The sequence below is a fragment of the Solanum pennellii genome, chromosome 4 (genome assembly GCF_001406875.1).
Source record: "Solanum pennellii chromosome 4, SPENNV200".
NCBI lineage: Eukaryota > Viridiplantae > Streptophyta > Magnoliopsida > Solanales > Solanaceae > Solanum > Solanum pennellii.
This window is the reverse complement of record NC_028640.1, coordinates 52613509-52620591: the sequence shown is the minus strand read 5'-3', so window position 1 is coordinate 52620591 and position 7083 is coordinate 52613509. Positions and strand designations below refer to the sequence as shown.

The following is a 7083-nucleotide window of genomic DNA, read 5'->3' as shown; positions in this document are numbered from 1 at the left end:
AATTCCAATCTTTTTCCTAATAGAATTGGAAACCTAATAAAGAGAATAATTCCAATCCTTTGTTCAAGTAGTATTAGGCCATGGGCCTTTGGCTGGAACATGGGCAATAGCCCAACAAACTCCCCCTCTAGCCAAGGGGCCAAATTGACTTAAAGTGAAGTAACTTTTGACAGGCTTCCTGCCCGCCACACTTCTAAAAAAACTCATGATTATCTAGGATGAGTTCTTTCCACTTATATCTATGAGTATCTAACATGACATCATCATAACCTTCAGGTTCTCCCATGTTAGTCAATAGAATAACGTGTTGAGCTTCGCTTCTCTGTAGTAGATCTTCTACAAGAGGTTTTTGGAGAATTTGAAGTGATTATCCTTGATTCATTTGTAATTGATATGTTGAATCATGTACATATTAGATATGTGCATGATAGATCAATTCTTTCCTTGCGTGAGGATTTTGAGTCTTGGCTTGATAGTCGTGTGTGATTTGATCCTTTCCTTAAGTTGATTTATCTTGTACTCTTTGTAAATATTGGTATGATGATGTTTCCTTAACATTTTCCCTTGATTTTATCTTTGATATCCTTGATTGATTTTCCTTGAATGCGGCTTTGATTTCACATGTTGTGAGATTTGATCTGATTGAACAAATATTTACATTCCATTCTTAGCTGGTGCGCCTATCCTTAGTGTGATCACTGAGAGCATCCCGATTGTAGCCTTGTACTTGTGTTGTATCTTGTTTACTTCCTGCATCAAGAACCTGGTCAGTATTGTCATTATTAAAATGTTTGAATATGAGGTTAACAAAACATTGTCAAGTTTGTAAATATTTATTTTATTTTATTTTATTTTGAAAAAAAGCATAAGTACTCCCTTGAACTATGGTCAAAATTTTAAGAATACACATTTTCTTTATATGTCCTAATAGCTCCTAGAACTATTTTGAAATGTAATAAATACACATTTTTTGGTGTTAAGGTGGCTTAGAGAGTGTTGAAAGTAAATAACAAGTAAAAAATATGAAGAAAGAAAAAAATTAATCAGTATTCAACATATGTCCTTTCTTAATTGAACATTTTAGCATTAGTTAGTAAACATAATTGATAAGTAAGCTCAGTGACGGCTCAAGCTAATTAGTGGTCTAAAGTCAAAAATAAGTTGGATGCCTAAATTTTAATTACTTTTTTTTCAATGTGAGATTCAAGTTATTTATTTCTTTTTGATAAAAAGGTTTTATTTTTTATGATCTTAAAATATATATATATATATATANTATATATATATATATATGTATGTATGTTTGCATGTATGTATGTATGTATGTATGTATGCATGCATTGATCTTGTGGTCTTAAACATATCATCGGAAAGTTAAATTTAAAAAATGGTCCATAAAAAAGAATCTTAAACAAATTAAAACATTCTTTCTTTTTTTGCTAAAAAGCTTAAGATAATTTTATTATTACTAAAAATTAGGCCCTTTAATTTTGGGGTTTAAGGCATATGCCTCGTCTTTAAAGGCATTGAGTCACCCTCTGAAGAAACCCTAATTAAAACAACAAAAACAAGAAATATACTCTGATGATGGGTGTATCTAAATTCATTGTGTAATGGTGGTGGTAGCACAAAATTAGGTTATTTCAAACTTGTTTCCCTTAAGATTGTAGTTTTTCAAATAATTACACTATTAAGAAAAAGTAAAATATTTGTGAAATTCTAATTATCTTATCTATAGAAAACACAGATTAAAGGCATATGGACTTATGGCTTAGTCTTGAATAATGAATATCACCTTGTTCAACTATCAATATTTTTTTTTTAATTTATAGGAATCTGATTTCTCATTTAAGTCTTGATGGTTTTAGGTTTGATTATGGGATTTGATATGAATATTTCAATTAACAAAATAACACAATTTCTCATGATTTTGGTTTTCTTATTAATAGCTTATACATAAATTAAATTTCAGGATGTATTTTTTATTATGTTTCACCAAAATATTGAAATTAAGTGTGTAGTTCACTAAATTAATATTTTATACTTCTTGTAGAACAAATGTTTGGGGTCCTATATGCCAAAAGACGTTAATTGTAATACTAATATTAGTTGTACCAGAGTTAAATTTACGATCAAACATTGTACTAAAATTACATACAAACTATTTTTATATATACTACCAATTGACACCTTTAGTTCTAAAGTAAGTGTTAAGTATTATCTATTCATTTATAATGTTACAACAAACACATGTCATTCCTATAGTATTTTGATGTAAGCACTCAATACTATAAATTTCTAGTACAACAAGTAATACATCACTAATTTAAACGTCTAAGTTTTTTTCAAATTCTATACAAAAATACTTTATATGTTTTTGATTTAACCTAAGCCAAACAAATTTACATCAAGAGTTGCATATTAAAGAAATCAATGCAAATGTCAACTACAAATAATTTCTTTAGCATTTTCTAAACATGGAAAAAGGTTACATTTGCCTTCTATTATGCACCTTTTCTTTTAATCTTAGAATTCTGACATGTTTGTTTGTTGTTCATGTATTGTGTACTTTGACCTTACCTATCATACTTTTGTTTACTTTCTACAGATTATCATGCCTTCGGATGAACAACTTAGCAACCTTAACATTCATTTAATCGATGACATTCTAAGTAGGTTGTCTTTTCGAGATGTTGTTAGAGTTAGTACACTTTCGAAGGACTGGCAATATATTTGCTGGAGAATTCCACATGTGAAGTTTGATCAAACAGTGTTGAAAACACCCGAGGACTTGACGTCCCCTACCATTGGATTTATTCCAATTATTTATAGTTTCCTCAGGTTTCACACAGGAATAATATTGAAGGTCACCCTACATATTATTAGTCTAATAGTGTGTCCTGATGTTGATAGTTTGATTTTTTCCCTCGACACTGATCATCTTCAATATTTTGTCCTTAAACTTCCATTTATTTATCCTCCATACAGGTTGCCTAACTTCTTTTTTAATTGTTCAACATTGAGGCATTTGTATCTCAAGGAATGTGAAATACGTCTTCCATGTTTCTTTAAGGGATTTAATAAGTTGATTAGGCTAATATTGAAATCTATCATGTTATCTTCTGATACGTTTGAAAGTTTGATCTCTAATTCCCCATTGCTTGAGGATTTGGTGCTAAAAGACATACACAATCCGTACTTCATGAGTATTAATGCTCCGAAGTTAAGGTCATTTGTCTTTCGTGGCGATATACAATTGATACATCTTGAAAATGTCCCCGTTCTTTCCAATGTTCTGTATGCGCCTAGAGAATTAGTTCAAGGGGACGAAGATGATTTTGTCAATTTTTTTCATCTATTCCTGCTCTCGAATGTTTCAGCTTGGATCTTTTTGAGGTAATGTTCCTTCATTTTACTTAATGGTAATGTATTTTCATGTGTGCTTTTTTTTGGAATTTCAGTCATCCTGATTTTTGTCATTTTATTCGTAAGTCGATAATGGATCAACTAAAGTTATACCAACAAGGCTTCCATAAGTTCTTAACAGTCTGAAATGCCTATTCATGTCTTGGATTACTCTTGGAGAGTTTTTTGAGCTTTCGTTTGCTCTTTGCATAATACGGAGCTCTCCAAATTTGGAAAAAATTTAAATTAAGGTTGTCACTAATGTTTATTTTTCTCTCTATCTTTTCCATGTTTTTATATTCGTATGTAATGACTTGATGGTTTTTTTCTTGATTTTTCTTAGGAATGTATCCTTAGTGATGGAGATTATTTCGAATGAGTACCCTAGGAGGTTGTTGATGAGATTCCTACAAGCTTTTCGGATATCACATTTAATCATCTGAGAATAGTTAAGTTTAATGATGTACTATTAGAAGAGGTTGAAATGCAGCTTATCAAGGTTTTATTGGCAAAGTCTCCAGCACTGGTGAAAATGGTAATCAAGCCTCGTCAAATGGAAACTAACAAATCTCTCAACGTACTCGCGGAGATAACAAAGTTTCAACGGGCATCATCTAAAGCAGATGTCGTGTATCTTGTTGATTAGTATCGTTATCACAATCCTTCTTAATCTTTTGCTAAAATATTTTGGATGTACAAACAGAAACGAGACGTTTGGTTGATGGAGTAATAAGACTGTGTTTTGCCTTTGCTTTAAGGTACTATAAAGGTTTTATCTGCTTGAAAACATAGAATTGTGAACCTGGATGAATGTTTTGAATACTCTGTTTGGGAATAGAGATGGTTTTACATATCATGCTTGTTATTGATTTAAGACTTTAGTTGTTTGTTTTGAAATTATGATGTGTGTTGCAGAACTAACAATGATTTTGCATGACATTCTTGTTATGGATTCATCTCTGAAATAAGATTTTCCTTAATTTTTCTTCTACTATATATATTCTCTCTATTTTAATATTTTTGATGCATCTTAAATAAGATATATTACATACTTTAACATGTAAAATGACTGTATGATATACAAAATATTTAAACGAAAAAATGCATATTACTTGGGAGTTAATATATATACTCTTAGAATCATTCAGAAAAACGAAAAAAGAAGTTTTAGTTGTTAAATACGAAATCAAATTTGCTCTTCATTTCAGATGGGGCACAAAGGTCGATTTGATTTAATTTTTAATTATAAAAAACCTAAAGTAACTATTTCATTTTATTAGTTCTAAAAACTAAATCAAATCATATAAAGTTGGATTTTTCACTTTCGACTTCACTTTATTTTTTTGATTTATTTTATTTTTTTATAATTACAAGGTGATTGAAAAAGAGATTAATTATATTTTCATAATTTTCAAAAAACTATAAAATTCACATAAATAAAAAATACTTTAAGCATTCGTTACAAAATAAATTGTTAACTTCAAAACTGAAACTATAATAGTATAATTTAACTTTAATCCTAATACAAAATAAAATAATTTCAAAAGCTTGTATCTTCAGTTTCTTCCAACACCTCCATTTGAATAGACAAAGAGAGCAGAGTGCTTCACATTCATCCTCTCTCAAGTTCTTCTTCTTCTCTGTTAACACAAATTCTCCGCTTTTATGGTTCTTGTTCTATAGAATTTTTATATCAAGATTGCATTTTTATTTTTTGGGTATGCTTTAATATGATGAAATTGAAGTGGGGTTTGCTTAAAACTTGATGGGGTTAATGTTTTTCAAGGACATGGTGTGTTGGTAGGTGTGGGTCTATCATGGATGTGTTTCAATAGTTGCGGAATTAGGATTTTTACTAGGTTGAAATAGGAATAATAAGTTTCTAAGTTTTGGATTACTAAAACAACACTTATTTTACTTGAATTTGATTCACTTGAGTTGTTTGTCTTTCGAAAAGAATCTCTTTTTTAGTACACAAGTAAACTAGGTAGTGTGTACTCTAATCGGACAGTTTCGAGATTCCTTACATATTGTGTTCTTGTTTATTTTCTGCCGATTCTTGTTGTAGTAGTCATTTGATGTTATGCTTTCAAATGGGAAAACAACAACTTTTACCTCTGCGATCTACATAGAAACCTTCCTGATAATGTAATTGATGACATCTAACGACGTTGCCTTTACGAAATGTTGTGAGGACAAGCATCTTATCAAAGAAATGGAATATAATTGGCATAGACTTCCACAGCTGAAATTTGATCAAACACTTTGGTAAACAACAGAGGACTTGATATCACTTGATATATTTCCTCTCTAGGAATGGCATTCAACATCTTGTCCTTAAACATCCGTTTAGGAGTAAGTCATATGAATTGCCTTCTGCATATTTTACATGTTCACGATTGAGGTATCTGTTTCTCAAGGACTGTCAAATACGTCCTCATCCGGTGTTTGAGGGATTTGATTAGTTAATTAGCTTAGCACTAATTGAAGTCAATATTTCTTCTTAATTTCATGAAAGTATAATCTCACATTGCCCGTTGCTTGAGCATTTGGTGCTGCAACATGACGCTATTACAAATAACATTGATATTAGTGCTCCCAAGCTGAGGTCAATTATCGTCACTGGCAATATAATGTTTATACATTTAAAGAATGTCCCTCTTCTTTCTAAAGTTTCATATGAGCCTACAGAATTTTCGGTAGAGGTAGAACATGATGTTGACAAGATTTTTGAGTCTATTCCTGCTCTCGATAGTCTCTGATGGAATCACGAGTATGTTCAGGTAATATAGCTTCATAACTTGCATTTTCATAACTTTGAGTCATCCTGATTTTCGACATTTTCTACCTAGGACGTGTATATTGGACCGGCTCCCTTATGCTCTTTTCTATCTTAAACGCCTTCACATGTCTTGCATTTATCTAGGAGTATTCTTAGATCTTTCGTTTGCTCTTTGCTTGATAAGAAGCTCTCCAGATTTAGAAGAAATTGAAATCGAGGTTGTTAATGATGTTTACTTTTCTCTCTCTTTTTCGTATGTATTTGACTTTCTTATGATCTTCAATTTTAAATCAAGGCTGATGGTTTTTCTTATTCTTTCTTAGAACTATTCTGAACATGCGCACCGGGAGGCTGTTGATGATATTCCTGAAAGTTTCTCGGATATGACATTTAATCAATTGAGGACAGTAAAGATTTATTATGTAACAGGAGTAGCAGCTGAAATGCAGCTTATCAAGGTTCTATTGGCCAAGTCTCCAACACTGGTCAGAATGATAACCAAGCCCTGTGTAACGGAAGATAAAAAATCTTTTAAAGTACTCGCTGAGGTAAAAAAATTTCAGCGTACATCATCTAATGCAGAAGTTGTGTATAGTGTAGATTAGAATCCATATTACGATCCTGTTTGATCTTAATTAGTCTTTAATCAAATCATAATCTTTTGCTAAAATGTTTGAAATCGTAAAAAGAATGTTGATACAGTAGTAAGGCTGTTATTTTGCATTTGCCACTGTGAAGACCATCAGTTTGTGAACATAGGTGAATCTGGCTGAATGTTTTTGATTAATTTGTTTCAATGTTTGTTCTTTGAATGATCTATGTGATGACGCTTTGGTTGGTTATTGATCTTTTAAATATATTCATTGTGGTCCTCATGGTCATTGTGCATTGTTTTT

At 31.0% G+C, this 7083-nt stretch overlaps 1 pseudogene; it reads left to right on the top strand.

Annotated features, from left to right (window-relative positions):
- The first annotated feature begins 2614 nt into the window (after positions 1 to 2614).
- On the top strand, positions 2615 to 6792 carry LOC107016763 (annotated as a pseudogene).
- Positions 6793 to 7083: the final 291 nt, after the last annotated feature.